Consider the following 16,734-nt stretch of genomic DNA (forward strand, 5'->3'; position numbering starts at 1 on the left):
GTTGTTAGACCACGGCCAACTGGCTCCTTTCTCCCTGTGGTTGATTAAAAGGTCAAAACACTTAAGTGTTAAATCTACTGACCTTTCTGAGTAGTAATCCCTTCAGCCCAGGAGAGACTCCACAGATGTGCGAACACAACACTTTACTCCAGGTAATACATGCTACATACTTGTGTAGCTGAGTAGATAATCAATTAAAAAAGAAATTGTTTCACATTATATCGTTTTGGTGAACCTTCTCAAAACCTGTCTTGCAGGAGTAACTCTTTCAATGTGCCTTTAACCCAGGGGTGTCAAACATACGGCCCGCGGGCCGGAACCGGCCCCCAAGGAGGTTCGATCAGGCCCGCAGGATAATTTGAAAGTGGAAAAAAATGCATAAAAGACGTGGAATTAATATTTTTAATTCGCTGCAAGTCATGGATTATCCGCTAAGGGGCGCACTGTTTCCATCAGAGTAGAAGACAAGCCGCATCACTGAGACAGACTGAAAACAGCAGACGGTATCAATGCACCATCTGCTGCTTGTTACGATGTTGTTACTACCTTGGTCTCTACCTCTCCGCTACACCCTCATTAGCCAAAATGTCGTTATCCAAACGGAGAAAAGTAGATAAGGAGTGTAGAATTTTCAAAGAAAAATGGACCACGTCCTATTTATTTACAGAGATGCACGGAAAACCTTTGTGCTTGGTGTGTTTGCAACAAGTTTCGGTATTGAAGGAATATAATATTCGACGCCACTACGAGACTCATCACAGCGAAAAATATGACGGCTTGCAAGGACAACTGAGAAGAGATAAGATCAACGAATTGCTGGCGGGTCTGAGGAAACAGCAGTCAACTTTCATCCAGAGCCGAGAAGTCAGTGAAGCAGCGGTAAAAGCCAGCTACCTAATTGCTAGCGAAATAGCATTAGCATCGAAGCCGTATTCCGACGGTGACTTTGTTAAACGATGCATGATGAAGGCGGCTGAACTTGTGTGTCCCGAGAAGTGACAAGCTTTTGCCAAGTTTAGCCTGACGAGGAATACTATAGCAGAGAGGATTTCGGAACTATCTGCAGACTTAGACAGTCAATTGAAACAGAGGGTGAAGTCATTTATTGCATTTTCTGTTGCAATTGATGAGAGCACTGACGTGGCCCAACTGGTCATATTTATTCGAGGAGTTGATGAGACATTGACTGTTACTGAAGGGTTTCTTGAGTTGGTGCCAATGATGGACACCACAACAGCCGAGGACATTTTCGGCTCTGTCGTTACTGCACTGGACAGAGTTGGAGTGGACTGGTCCCGCGCTGTCAGCCTGGCTACAGACGGCGCGCCATCCATGGTCGGAAAGAAAGCAGGTGTCGCGACAAAGTTCAAAGACAAAGTACAAGAGATGGTTTCTGGACATTTCACTGTATTTTGCACCAGGAGGCATTGTGTTGCAAGTCGCTGAAAATGGACCACGTCATGGAGGTGGTTGTTCGCACTGTAAATTTCATCCGGTCCAGAGGTCTGAACCATCGTCAGTTTGACAAACTTCTCAGCGACAGCAACATTACCCACAGCCTGCCATACCACACTGAAGTGAGATGGTTAAGCCGAGGCGCTGTGCTGAGGCATTTCTTTGATCTACGAGAGGAAATCGGACAGTACATGGAGAAAAAAGGAAAACCGTGTTGGAATTACAATCTCAGGAATGGCTACAGGACCTTGCATTTTTGGTTGATATTACTGAACACTTGAACAATCTGAACAAAATGTTGCAAGGCCGCAAAAAAGTTGTCACACAGTTTTCTGACAACATACATGCATTTAAGTTGAAGCTGACTTTGTGGGAGACGCAACTGGCGAATGGCAACCCTGCTCATTTCCCCTGTCTGGCAGATGTGTGTGTGACCAGACCCGATGCGGACGTGAAACGGTACAAAGACAAGATTGCAGGACTACTGCGGGAGTTTGAGAAACGTTTTCAGGTACTTGGTGAACTTGAGACAGAATTTTCAGTTTTTCGCTCACCTTTCACAGTTAAAGCTTCTGATCTGCCGTTCGAAATCCAGCTAGAAATAATTGATTTGCAGTGTGATGCAGATTTGAAGGGCAAATTTGCCTCCGTAGGTCTGGACAAATTTGATCAGTATCTACTACCAGGGTACCCCAAATTAACAGCCCTGGCTGATAAAATTTTGTGCATGTTTGGGACAACCTACCTTTGTGAACAAATTTTCTCAGTGATGAATATCAATGAAACAAAAATGCGTTCAAGGCTCACAAACAAGCACTTAAATGACATTCTGAAAGAGACAGCTAGTCAGGACATGACACCTGGTGTTGATGCACTTGTACAGGCCAAAAGATGCCAAGTTTCAGGAACAAAAACAAGTCCAGACTGCACTACCACCTCTAAACTGCTGCCTTAGATACTGTTTGCATTGAAAGAATACAGCTCTGTGAAGATGAATCCTTACTGTGGTGATTAAAAAAATGTGCACTGTAATGTTAGTCAGCAGCTTCACAACAAAAGAGTGTGATGGAATTCTACTGTTCATACAACTCCATAAATTTTCAGTATGTGTTGTATGTGTATGTATGCTTCATGGAGTAAGTTTACAGATTTACAGGACAGGTGAACACTTTCTTCATTACACATTTAAAATCACTCTCCTTAGTTTGTAAGGTGTACGCAGGGGTTAAATTTAGATTTTATATGCGTATGTGTAAGTGGTTTAAAAATTCCTTTCTTTAAAAGTCTCATTTAATCTTAAAGTGCTTTACTATATTTTTCAGTACCAATTAAAGTTTTGTGCCTTTGTACAAACAGTGGGATCAGTTGCAATGCATATACGTGAATGATAAAAGTAAATTGCACATTTGTCTAAGGAAATATGAGGTGTTTCATGAAATGTCTTGTAAAGAGGATAGTTAATTAAATTTCAATATTTTCCTTATGTTCTTGTGCTTCTTTACACCAAAACAAAGGAAAGACATGATATTTTGGTTGTTTATAGCGGAGTATGGTATAATTTTAATGGTCCGGCCCACTTGACATCTCCCTAGGCCGTATGTGGCCCACGATGTCATGTGATAGATTTTTGGTTATAGATTATTTAGTTCCGCATCACTTGTTGTAGCAGGGGGGACAGGTGTTAATGAGACACACGAGACGCAGCTACGCGTTCCCGGCAAAAGCAGCCAGGCTGTTGAGCTGGTAAGACGCATTGTTCTGGGCTCTCTCATTGTTTTAAGCTAGCGTGGGTAAAAAGTGTCTAAACGTGTCTAAAACTGTATGAAACTGTAACAAAAGTTCAGTGTGAGCTTTCATATACGTTGTATAGTTAGTTTCGGTTGGTCAAAAGACGGCAAACTGTTTTGAAATTGTCTGAGATTTTTGCCTCATTTGCATATTGTTCCACTCGCTACAGGAGAGAGAGACTGCTCCGTTGTCGTCTGTGTGTGACGGGTGCTCCCCTCTGTTTATCTACAGAAATAAATGTGCGGAATCTGACTACGGCCTGGGTCCTTGAATCTGTACTAGCAATCATCTTAAGTCTGCTACACTTGCTGCACACCTCGAATACCCGTCACACTCGCACGTGTGTCAATGCGGGTTTTTGGACCCGCATTTGCTCGGCATTAGAGCGCATTCAAGCTTCCAAAAAACCCGGGTCTGAACTCCCGCTGTGAGAGCTGCATGCTTGTGTCTTTCTGTCTCATACGTCATCGCGCTGACAACGTCATCATGACACATAAACGTGTGCCGGAACACTGGACGGCGTCGGTTCGAATATCGTGTTGTCATTCGCGGGACATCAGGAGGAGGACTGATCTTATGGCAGAGGCCAAAACTTTATAGAGAGATGAGTGAGCAGCTCTCAGCCCAGCCGAAGTTTTTTTCTTTGACAGGCGACACAGTGACAAAATCAAGATGCGACGGGAAGGTCGTGTGAAACCTGAGACGATGCAGGTTGCCCTTTTCACACTGTTGCCGAGCCGAGCCGCTCAACTCCCGGGTCGCTTGGTGAGTCAGTCGACGCGGGTCGAAATGCCGAGTCGACCCTTTCAGAGTGCGAAAAACCTGCGTTGAGCTGTGTTTTTGGTGCAGTGTGAAAGGGGCTTAAGATGCTCTACAAGTAAAAGCCACCACAGGTTGCCACTTGACCTAAACACATTCAGCAGGGTAACCATGGCTCATAGGAAGTGCAAGCTTTGGGTTAGAAAGTTCTCAGTTGTTTCTCAGCAAAGACTTTGGTCTTTCTCAGCAAAAGCACATTTTTCAGTCAATTCGATGGCATCGTTCATGTGTGGACTCGTGCACAAGTGCAGTTATCTGTGGAGTGTGAGTGTGAGCGAGTGTACAGTTTACCCACTGACAGCAGCGGGATGGCATCATTGATGCTACATGTCTGAGTTGGCCAATGATTTTATAAATTACAATATCAGTTATTTCAAAAATGGGAATCCACACGCGCATACACACACATACACACACGCGGTGCACAACTGATACATCGTCACACACTCAGACATTTATTTTAAAATTATAGTAAACCAAATGGTAAATTTGCACTGGAAATTCTGCAACCGATGTTTTTCTTTTTTTCTGTTATTATTGTTACTGCTGTTTTGTTTGTTTGTTTTTGCTATTGTTGTTTTTGTGCCCCCCCTTCCTTATCCTGTCCCTGTTCTCTCTTCCTATCCACTACTGAGCCTCAGTCTGGTAGCTTCATCAATGAACCAACACCATTCCTAATCAAATTAAGATAGGAGGAGTTAATCAGATTCCTCCTTTGCAGAGTAAAACTGCCTCAGTACAACAAGGCACCAGGAGCATTGATGCTGCCTGCCCCAGCTGCTGAACAGGACAGGTTTAAAAAAATAAATAAATGGGAATATATGAGCTGTCAGATCACGACTGGACAGGGACTTTTATTTTGAGAAAAAGAAACTTTGATTTTGTAGAAGTAAGTGGAGACTTTATGGTCCTCATGCCAGGAAACAGGAAGCACAAGTAGGGAGAGGTTGTGAAGGACATGTGAACTACAGTTTAAGGTAGATGGTGAATTGGGGAAGGACTTGACATGCTGGCCATTTCCAGGGATGCTAAGGGGGGGTAGGTGGGGGGGGGGGTATAATGGTTTTATGTTAATATTTGTTGATAGTTGATGGTAAAAGCGCCAAAGTTAATGGAGCTCATTTCTGACCACTGTGTGATCATTAAACTCATGTAACAGCATGTAGTGGTATAGCATGGGAGGAATACCACTGAAATGACTGTGCTTTTTAAAAGTAATGCTCCATCCATCCATTGTCTTCCACTTATTCCTACATTAAGGGTCGCGGGGGGGGTGGAGCCTATCCCAGCATCTACAGGCGAGAGGCGTGGTTCACCCTGGGCAGGTCGCCAGTCCATCGCAGGGCCAACATAGAGAGACAGACAACCATTCACAGTCACATTCATACCTACGGTCAATTTAGAGTATCAATCAGCCTAGTCCCCTCTTGATGTCTTTGGACTGTGGGAGGAAGCTGGAGTACCAGAGAGAACCCACGCAGGAACAGGGAGAACATGGAGACTCACACAGAGAGATCCCGTGCCCGAGCCGGGACTCGAATGTGGAACCTTCTTGCTGTCAGGCCACAGTGCTGACCACTGCACCACTGTGCAGCCCAAAAGTAATGTTGCTTAGTGAAAATAATGTAAGGTTAAGAACTTTATATTTGTTTGTATAATTGATGGAAGGCAGCTTTAATCATAGGTGTATGTATTTTGTGTTTTGTTTTCTCTGTTCCTGTAAAGGTTTTCAACCTGACTGCTATGACCACATGAATAACTTCTGACTAACAGCAAATTGTAACGGAATCTAACCAGCAAATAAAATTAAAAAAAATGAAAAAGATGGAAAATTCATGAACAAAATTATTCAAGAGGCACTAGGAATCCATTCAGTTAACCTCAATAAATAATTTAAGAGGTTAAGAGAAAGAAGAAATCATCAAATTCAATATGGCAGTTAAAGCTCTAGGCAAAACACAGGAGCCGCTGAAGAAAGCCAGGACAGTTGCAAAGACCGCCTTCCCCAGCCAAGCTAATTATCTCAGTCAGAAAGCAGGCAATTCAATTGAGTCAGAACTCAGACGAGAATTTGCAAAGCTCTCTGCCGATTCAAGGATAGTTACTGAGGCCAATGATGATTTCAGGACTGGGTTTTGAAGCAGAGCTTGCAGCGAGTGAAGACGGTGAACATGCTGTGCTTTGTACGAAGCAAGAAGCAAACATAAAAAAAAACCTGTCAGTGGACGTGAGCAAAAGTTCAGTGACGTGAAGCAGATTGTTCACACCAACCTCTGGAGCAGATGTGGATCAGCACACTAGAGCAGACCTTGGTATTTTACAGGCCACAGACGGCCCTTTGGTTGGCTCTGACCGGCCCCTGTGAGGTTAATTGGAAATTACAAAATGAACATATCGTCTGATTTTAACAAATTCATGGACCAAAGCTGCATTGCTTTTATTTATTCATGTGCATTATGACACAATACATAAATCAATATGTGAGCATGTGTATGATTGAATCTACACAAGCAGGTCACAAGAAAGCCCTCAAAAATGTTCACTCGGACTAAAAAAGGAAGGTAGATGCTGAATGCAGGGTTTTCAACAAAAAATGGACTTCTAAGTATTTATGTACTTAAGTCAGAGGTAAATCTGTGTGTTTAGTTTGCAGAGAGTAGATCACCGTGTCAGAGGACTACAATTTGGGTCGACATTTTGAGACAAAACACGCAGAGAAATACAAAAACTTGACAAATGCCGAAAGGGCGCAGACATCCGAAGATTTGCTAAAACAGCAGCGAGGCTTTCTTTTCACCAAGCTTCACACATCGAGGGTTGAGGCAACCGAGACCAGCTTTGTGATATCCCACAGAATCGTTAAAAACAGTACGCCATTCTAGGAGGGGGAGTTTGTCAAAGACTGCTAGGTGGACTCTGCAGCACTAATATGCCCTGGAAAAAAGGAGCATTTGAGCAAGTTCAGCTCTCCAGGCGAGCCGTAACGAGGAGGATCGAGGATACTGCGGGGAATTTGGAGCTTTCGCTGAAACGTGAGTTGGGAAGTTTTGACTTTTTCGCCTTGGCTTTAGACGAGCGCTGTGATGTCTGCAACACCGCCCAGTTACTCGTGTTTGTCTGTAGGATAACGGACTTCAAGATTACGGAGAAGCTGGCAGCAATGCAGCCAATGAAAGGGACGATCTTTTCACACAGGTAAATACATGCATGGAGACGCTGGGACTGAAATGGGACAGGCTGGCAGGAGTCACAGTGGACGGCTGTCCAAATCTAAAAGGGAATCATTTCTGAAACGTATGCAAGATGAAGTGGTTGAAATTGACGCAGATCAGAAATTGGTAATTTTTGATTTTATTATACATCTGCATGTGTGTGAAATTAACTACATCACTGATGTTGTATCTGAAATAGTTAACTTCATCAAGGCAGGAGCACTGAATCACAGACAGTTGGTTTTAGTTTTGGAGGAACATGAGACTGAACATAGTGACGTCGGCTACCACACAGCTGTCAGATGGCTCAGCCTGGACAAAATGCTCCCAAGAGTTTGGGACCTGAAAGCTGAGATTCAAGCTTTTTGTGAGAAGAAAGGCAAAGACATCCCAGAGCTCTCAGATAATGACTGGATGTCAATGTGACCGCACTGATGAATAAACGAAACACCAATCTGCAAGGCAAAGGCAATTTTGTTCACAAAATGCACAGCCTGGTGAAGGCTTTTATGAGAAAGTTGCATTTCATTTCAAGCCAACTGGAGAACAACACTCTCACATAAGTCACGCCATCAGCTGATCACCTCCACAGGTACTCATCCACGCGAAGAGCACTGCATGATGAGTTCAAAGCAATTTGAAGATCTAAGAACAATAGAGGATGAAATGCATTCATTTCTGCAGTGCCTTTACCTGCAGTGTGGATGATGCACCCGGCGATGTTCCGATGGAACTCATTGACCTGCAGTCTGATGCTCGACAAGCAGTGCACTTCAAGTCAGGATCATTGCTGGATTTTTACTCTTCTCTCAAAAAGGATAAGTTTCCAAACATGAGGAGACATCCTCAGATGATCTTGGTTCTCTTTGGCTCTACTAGCCAGGGTGGAACCGAAACTGACTTTGATTTCCCATATTTCAGCATTATTTTGGGGACTTCTTCAGGTTTACGTCATCTGAAAGCAGCAGTCTGGGAGGCATGAAGGGTTCTTTTCCCATCAAGGTTCTCCTCATTTATGTCTATGTCGTCATTTGCACACGTTATGTGTCCAAGGAGGCAAGCATTGACAAAGTTAAGTGGAATGTATACTTCGCCATTCTCAAAGTATGGCTTCATAGCCTCATTTGCCATGGTAGCATCAGCTCTCAATACGGACTCATAGCTTATCTAATGCCCAGCCACATGAAGGAACTGCACTAAGTCCTTTGAACGTGTGGCTCTGTGTTCAGCAACTCCAATTCCAATGTGTTTTGGTGTTGGTCTTTGCCCACCAGATGCCAGGAAAACAATGTCTTGAGCAATGCTGAGTAGCTTTGTGATTTTGGATTGTCCATTCTCATTTTCTGAGTTATCATCATGAAAGCAAAGGAGCTGTAAGAGGATGTATAGACTGTCAGGCACAGTTTTTTTTTTTTTCTGGATGATGCGGATCTATCCAACTAATAACATGTCTTAGGGACTCTGTGGTATCTGCCTTGACCTTTACCGACACCCGATACAGCCAACTCAGTATGTCATTGTCCTTGTCAGTTTCACAGGTAGCCATTGTCATCCCTATAGCGTCATCTTGTTTGTCATCCATGAATTTCCCCATGTTAAGAAGAGCAGTTCCAGCTGTCATTTCAGGAAATATGATGGAATCAGTTGGTTTTAATGGTGCCAAACCAAACTCTCCCAGAAATGTGCAGTATCTTTCTCCAACTGCTTTCAATGAGTATACTGTATGTCACCTATGGCAAGTCCTGCTCTTAGCTCATCTGCCACATTCTGGAAGCAAATGGAGTATTGATCACCTGCTCTTGATGAAGTGCCCTGATACTTCCTGAGTAACTCAATGTAGCAGGTAGAATGACCCTTGCCTTTTGCGGCTATCAAGTCACTGACCCCTGCAATCCTCATTCACAATTCTGTGTTTTGTTGAGCAAGAATCTTTTTAGATGTAGTCATGACTTGGATATTTTGAAGTTTGTCCCCAGGTTGGTCTTTCGGGCAGAAAAAGACATTTTTCCCAAGACACTGAAGGCATCATATGTCCAGTGGTAATTGGCTGGCAGTTGCTTGCAAGATTTAGTGACTCCTTTTCACTTTCAAACCGCTTCTTCAGGCGGGAAATCAAAGTCACATTTGTAAAAGCTGCAAAGCATGTTTTATGCCATTTAATCTTTTCAGTTTTTGTATCCAATCAATATCTTACTACCGTAAATTCCGGACGATAGAGCGCACTGTTATGTAAGCTGCAGATGCTTATTTTAGGGAAAAAATCAACTTTGTACACGTATAAGCCGCACCGGTAAATAAGCCGCGGTGCACGGTGGAAACACCTCGGCCACCCGTTCTCTGCGTGTTGACCCAGTCTTCCAGAGCGTTTTCAAGTCCGGGCCATCTGCTATTATGACCTCTGAAAGCTTTTGTCGTCTTTTTGCATTGGGTCAGTTCGTCATGTTGCCGCCTCCAGCGTCTCACCATGGATTCGTTTATGCCAAACTTACGTGCTGCAGCTCTATTTCCATCTTTAACCGCCAGATTGATTGCCTTTAACTTGAAAGCTGCATCATAAGCATTCCTTCTTCTGCTCTCCATCTTAAGGGTGAGTACAAATGACTGACGCTCCAAGTACAGTACTTAGAGAAATTACCATAACATTTAGCTAGGAATTTCCCTAAGCACGGTACTTGGAGCTACCATCAGGAACAATAGGGAATTACTGCCCGCTGCCGCTGCCCGCCACACTCCAGGGTGACGGTAAAATCCTTGTATAAGATGCACCGGAGCATAAGCCGCGGGGCATGGAGCGTCGAAAAAAAGTCGCGGCTTATGGTCCAGAATTTACGGTATATGTTTTTTGTTTGGATGCTAGGCTAACATGTTAGCTCCATATTAGCTCATCTGAAAGGCAAATAAAAGTCTCACTACACTAGTCTGATCGATTTATGAATGGATCACTACAGTGTCATCTGGCACAAGCTGAGTGCTTGGCTAACAAACTGGTAGACACTTTTAGCTTGCAGGCTGTACAATAGGCTTCTCTGCAGCAAATCAATTATAAACACAATATTTCGATTACACATCTGTACAAAATTTAATTTACCTATTAGAGAGAGGCGAGTAGTGACAACAGTACATTAGCCTAGCTATCTGTTCGCGAAGTGTAGTTGGTTGGAAGTTTAGCCTTCCTTTTCTGGCAACATTAAATTGTCGAGTCTTGAGGGAAATGTTCTTGTAGACAAATAGACCAAGTTAATCAGTTGTGTGAAATTCACTCCTTCATAAAGTTTTGTTCAGACTGTTGACACCTGCTGCGACCATCACTGAATCTGCTACCTCTTGCCAAATTACAGCTGTGCTGACACAACAGCACCCCTTGTGGTGTGATACTCCTTTGATGTTTACTGACTGTTGTTTTCTACAGATTACACTTTCACATGAATTGGATTGTATTGCACATTTTCATAAAATTACAGGGGTAACATGAAAGAAAGAGAAAGCACAGTGGAAAAAAAATCTGATTTTACCACTTTTAAGAATATAGTGTTAAATTGGACTAAAAAAACATTTTGTGAGCTAAAAACCTGGCTAGCACACATGTTGAGATGTTAAATATCAATATTGGATAGGTTGTATGCTTGTTAAAAAAGTGTCCGACAAAGTTTTCATGTCAGTTTTTGCCTCCTTGACTCTACCTACATATGTGAACAAACGTTCTCATTCTCAAGTTTTCCAAATCCAGGTACAGCGCCTCTCACACCGATAGCTGTGGAGAAGCATGAAACCAGAACACACTGGACCGACAACACCAGAAGTGAAAATTAAGCCAACCTAAGTGCCCACATGTAGCAAATACAAAAGAGACCTCAACTGCTGGAGGACAGACTGGGAAAGACTTCAGCAGCACGGAGAGCAAACTGATTTGCAAGAGGTAAAAGAGATTCAGCTTCTTGATAGTGTGGAAGAGAAGATTGTGAAAGACCTTCACCTGTCAATGCCGAAATGTGGTGGATGTCGCTGTGGGAACTGCCAGCCTGGAGGAAAGGAGATGACGATAGAACTTCTTACACCTTCTTCAGGACTGAGAAAAAAACTCAGGAAGGAACCAGAGTGGCTTGCTGCTGACACGGCTCACTTACACGGGATAATTGAGCGTGTCTGAACTTCTGTCTGAAGTTGAATATTTTCAACTTTCACTGTAAATTTTGCATGTTTGTGGTGTTGGTCTTGTGTTTCTGTCATTTGTGTTTGTGTTTGCTTTGACTTTCTACAAAATCACACAGAAATCCAGTGATTTAACTGCCTTTTTAAGACCCGACTAAAATGTGACCTAACCTCAGTTGCATTTTTACGAAAAGGATAAGACTAAAACCAGCCGCCCAAAAAAACCTCAGAGGCACATATAGACTCGCCACAAAAAAAAAAAAAATCAAGGTCAAGTTTCACTGACCACACGTTGACTAACCTGTCAACAGTTTTCATACTCAAATAACTCCTGTTTTTTTTCACTAAGACTAAAATGTTTGGACATTTAGTCAAAAAGAACACGATTAAATAATAACAGGATGCCAACGACTAATGATCTAAACTGTAAGGACTTGAGACCAGGACTAAGACCAAGACGACGTTGCAGTCTGTCATAGAGGATGGATACTACGTGGTCTGAACCTGTGCACAACTTTAAACACCAGTCCAGTTTGTCAGAAGAGGATTTTCATATCCAGGTAGGTGTTCTCTTATATCGTCCTTGACTAAAAGTAGAATGGGAGGCAGAGCCTTCAGCCATCAGGGTCCCCTCCTGTGGAACCGTCTCCCAGTTTCAGTCCAGGACCCAGACCCCCTCTACATTTAAGGGTAGCCTTCTGTTTTGATAAAGCTTCTAATTAGGGCTGGTCAGGCTGATCCTGGACCAGCTCCTAGTTTATGCTGCTATAGACTTGGACTACCGGGGGACTCCCATGATGCACTGAGCTTTCTCCTCCTCTCTGCTTCTATCCATCTTTATCCACAACATCCTCATGTGTCAATCATCCATCAACCTAAACTTCTTCCTGGAGGTGTCTGTGCTCACTCGCCCTGCAGGTCACCTGGGGCTGTAGATGCTGGGTTGATCGCCTCCTGTCCTGGACCAACTACTTGCTCGCCCCGGCCCGGTGTTTCTCTCTCCTTTCTACCTCTCCATCTCTCTCTCCTCTTATCCCCCTGCCCCCCCCCAACCCCCTATCTCTCTCCTCCCCCTCTCAACTCCATCCAGTCTAGGCAGATGGCCGCCCACTCACTGAGCCCGGTTCCTGCCTGACCCCAGGTTAGGTCATATTTTTCCAGAAGTTTTCAAAAGAGGCAAAAGTCCCTTCGACATAGAAGTCATATTACCTATACCTAACCTTTTAGAACTATAAAAAAAAAAACGTCCATATTAGATAAAGCGAATGATGGATTGGCTGCAATAAGTTAGCAAAAAAGAGACTTTCCTGAGTTAAAGGTGCTTTCCCATTTGTTCGCGGCACTTGGACAAGTTTCAGACCGTTTAGCTGTTTTCTTCTCTTAGTCATTTTGATAAATATTCTGTAGTTGTAAGAGGCTTGCAGCAGCTGTGACAATCAGAATTATGGATTTCAAATAGACTCATGACAAGTATAATCAGCCTGAACACAAAAAGACTGAAATAGAGCACCTAACATTGCATCTATTATGAGAAGTGACAAGCTTAGTGCTTCAAAGGCCTCAAATGAAAGCAAAGACAGAGGGAAAAAAAAATCTTGGCACAAAAAGTAGACACAAACAAGGCTAGCGACGTGAATATCATGCACTGTGACAGCTTTTTGGGCAAGGTGACACTGTAAAGATAATCAAATGTGCCATCTGGTACATCAGAGAGAGATGGACTTACCAAAAGGAAGACATGGAGAGACTGAGGAAGAGACGGGGACACAGAAAGCACAGATAGCTGCAGCGGTCTCTCTCACCGAGCGTTGCCGGCCTCCCATGCTGCTCCGCTTCATCTCAATGTTCAACAACAGTCCAACTGCACTCCTGAGTCCCATCCCTCCTCCTTACAGGCACAAACAGCCCACTGACTGCGCCTTCGCTGTCATGCACTATCTGCATCTGATAAAGCGCTGGACGTCCCCTCCTGACTCTGGGGGCTGCGTGCTGTCTTATATCAACATGCTATGAGCTACTTCTTGCTCAGAGATGGTGGAAACGCTTAGATTTGATTGAGCTCTAACTGTTTCCAACAGTAAGAGCTGATGTGATCGTTGCTGTAAGTTCTCAAACAGCAGACTTTAGCTCATCTGCAGACAGAACCAGACTAACAGGCTCATCGACGTGACCATGAGGATTTCTGTTTGTTAAAAGTCGACAACAGTGTCACTTGTTCACTGGTTAAAATCTGTACAACTGCATGAGTTATGATACAAAAACAGCATGATGGCAAATATAATGACCACCATTACTGAGTCATTGATGAGTCATTGGTTCAAAATGAACAAAATATTGGACAGGACTACCAAATACTGTGCTGACATATCACAAGTGTGCTGTGAGTCATGATGAGTTAATTACGAGATATCCATCAACAAAACCTCAATATTCTGCTGCTCATTTGTTGAGTCACCCCTCCCTCGTCGCGGCTCATGTACCTGTGGCCACAGCATCTAAACACCCCAGTCGCTCCACAGGCGCCATGCAGAGGAAATGTAGTTGAAGTTGCATAAACCAGGAGAAGAGAAAGAGAATCTCATGGTGACAAAGGCTTATTCTGCCACAACACGATGAAACCTCAGCAGACAAATACTGAGTGAGCAGGTATCCCTGCTTTAGCATGACTGTTCCACTAGTCTGCACGGTTTCAGGTGGGCTCCACTTCAAAAATATCAAGTAGTGCAAAATACAAAGCAGCCTTTTTTTCCAACTGTTGAGTGTCTCTGGGCTCAGACATCATGAAAATCCAGGACTAGAGGGGGGCTTGGGGCCCTCTGTCCGAGGGCACGCCTGTCCTCTTGGACTGGAGGACTGAAGTCATCCTCTGGGTAAACCCTTCCCGGAGCCCCGCTAGCCTGCTTTCATTCACTCCTGACTCAGGTTTCTTCTGCTGTGGGTGAGGCATCTGTGTTTGAGAGTAATACGCTACTCAGATCACGGCAGCCTGCAACATCATCATGTGAAATGGAGCATAAACGCAGCTGTAACGCTAACGTGTGAGACTGTAAACATCTGGCTTTGTTTCCTCCCTCATTCCCAGTGTAGAGAGGGAGAGGTGTTTGTGGGGGGCTTCACCTGCTGTATCGCCTCTTAAATAGTCTTTACCAACAAATCAATGTGTTAATTCTGGGCTATAAAACACTTAACCGTGGTACGGTAGGAAAGGGGGAAAAACCCTGGGCAATTATTCACTGCAAAGACAAACACCATAAAGAAAAATGCTCTCATTTAGCAGGTGTGACACAGAAAATATAAATGGTGGCAGTGGCGGCGTTCTCACAATAACCCTCATGATCACATGCAAATTAAAAACAAACCTATTTATATTTGGCTGCTGGGACTCTGCTGTGAAACTGCACATTTAATTTCTCCCCTCAGGCACAATGAGGAAGTATAGCGAAGTTCTTTTTATAAGCTGTGGTTATTAGAATATTCATATCAAACTCACTAGTCATAGATATTCATTTGCCACAGAGTCTTTTTACAAATTCAAAATGTCACAGTGAAATTTAAAGCAGCCTGAAAGGCATGTTCATTATTTTCTTATTGAAGGGTTGTGGTTCAGTGGTTTGGAGATGGGGGCTCCTGAGGGCGGTGTAGCCCGCTGATATTTGTTCAAACTCATCTCTCCAATGTTTAATTAAAGTTATTAGGAACCACAGGTGAATCAGTTCATTAGCAGTGAATTGTGCTTTCATAACTCTCAAGAAACTCACAGGAGTCTCACTCTTGAAGAACAATGCCAGGCGCACAGCACTGGAAGATAAATGGCTCTGGCATCCCGACGCTGCTTGTTTTTATTTATTTGTTGTACTAATTAAATTTTTTTAAATTTTTTTCCAAGTAGGGGTGAAGGTGAAGTAGGTGTTTGCTGAGTGCCAGGAAATGAAGCAAAGATTCCCCATTAACTTTTAATGGCTCATCAGTGAGGAGTTCAGCGTGTCCATTACATTTATTAAGAGCTTCATGTACAGGGGGTCAGACACGGACGTCATGCCAGCATCTCAGCAGAATCAATACTTCATTAATCAATTCACGCTCAAGCGAACACACGTACGACTGTTGGTAGCAAGTGCAGCATGATGACACGTTGATCATGTTAGCCTTCATTTCCCAGGATTCTCTTGTGTCAAGTTTATTTCTGGAGGTCAACAGTGACTGCTTCAGTGGCTTTGGTTCTGGAGGGGTTATCCATGACCCCAGTGAATGTTTGTATTCTATTTAAAGACGTTTCCTCCCGGAGATCCTAAGATCTGCCTCATTGTCTCCAGTTATTACTGTACATCATCCGCTCATGTGTGACATTAACTTTTCAGCACACCAAGTTCACCTGCACTTGTTGTATGACATGTGCCATGAATACATTTGACTTAAATGAGATGCCATATTCTTTTGAGGTGACCATGACCTTTGACCTTCAAAAACTTTTTAGATCATCTGTTCTCCCTGTTTACATGTCGATTTACAGCCTCATATTCTGGTCAGAAGCTTTGGGTAGTGACCAGATGAGCGAGTCTAGGAATCAAGCAGCAGCGATGAGCGTCCTCTCGAGGGAGGGAGGGCCGAGCCTGGCGGACGCACTGAATGCATAGATGTACATGTGACGAGAGAACAGGATACACACTGGTGACTTCCTGCCAATATGTCCCACTCTGTTGCCAACTGAGGTACGTCAATCAAAGAAATCCCCAGCAGCCACCAAATCCCCTCCCCACGGACCACAGCAGAAAAATACTACACAATACAATAGAAGTGTTGACATCTGAGCCCCAGTTCTCCACAGCCTAGAAAAGCAGGTACACGCGTGTACTACCATTCTCTCATAATTCCACAGAACAGGCTGGCAAGAACAAGAGAGACGGAGATGATCTACACACAAGACAGGCACGAACATGGAGTTCACACAGAGCCTTCCGTGTCAGCGTGCCCCTCTTACACACATCCCGGAAGTGAACCAGGCAGACGAAGAAAGAACACTACCTTCAGCGGTAGCTTTGTGGTGACACTAGTCAAGTAGTAGTAGTAGTAGTAGTAGTAGTAGTAGTAGTAGTAGTAGTAGGAGTGGTAAACTGTAGTCATTAACACAGCTCCTGTATCCATTTAGCTGCTGATCCTGTGAATTTATATTTCATTTGGTGAAAGAAGACGGTGGTTTCATTTTTCAAAGAATATTTCATTCAGCTGTGATAAAAAAAAGCTGCGGTGCTGTGCAGAAAAGATGGATATTCTAAGTCCCCTCCAAAACCTTTTCAGAGAGGACACATATTCA

The 16,734-nt window shown here is 43.6% G+C and overlaps 1 protein-coding gene across 4 annotated transcripts in view; it reads right to left on the reverse strand.

The window, feature by feature from the left end:
• The window catches only part of fhit (fragile histidine triad diadenosine triphosphatase), a 367,464-nt gene that overhangs the window by 63,607 nt on the left and 287,123 nt on the right, over positions 1-16,734 (reverse strand). The gene's annotated exons all lie outside the window — the stretch shown is intronic.

The sequence above is a fragment of the Aulostomus chinensis genome, chromosome 3 (genome assembly GCF_037954235.1).
Source record: "Aulostomus chinensis isolate RoL2024-O1b breed Wild chromosome 3, RoL_Achi_v1.0, whole genome shotgun sequence".
NCBI lineage: Eukaryota > Metazoa > Chordata > Actinopteri > Syngnathiformes > Aulostomidae > Aulostomus > Aulostomus chinensis.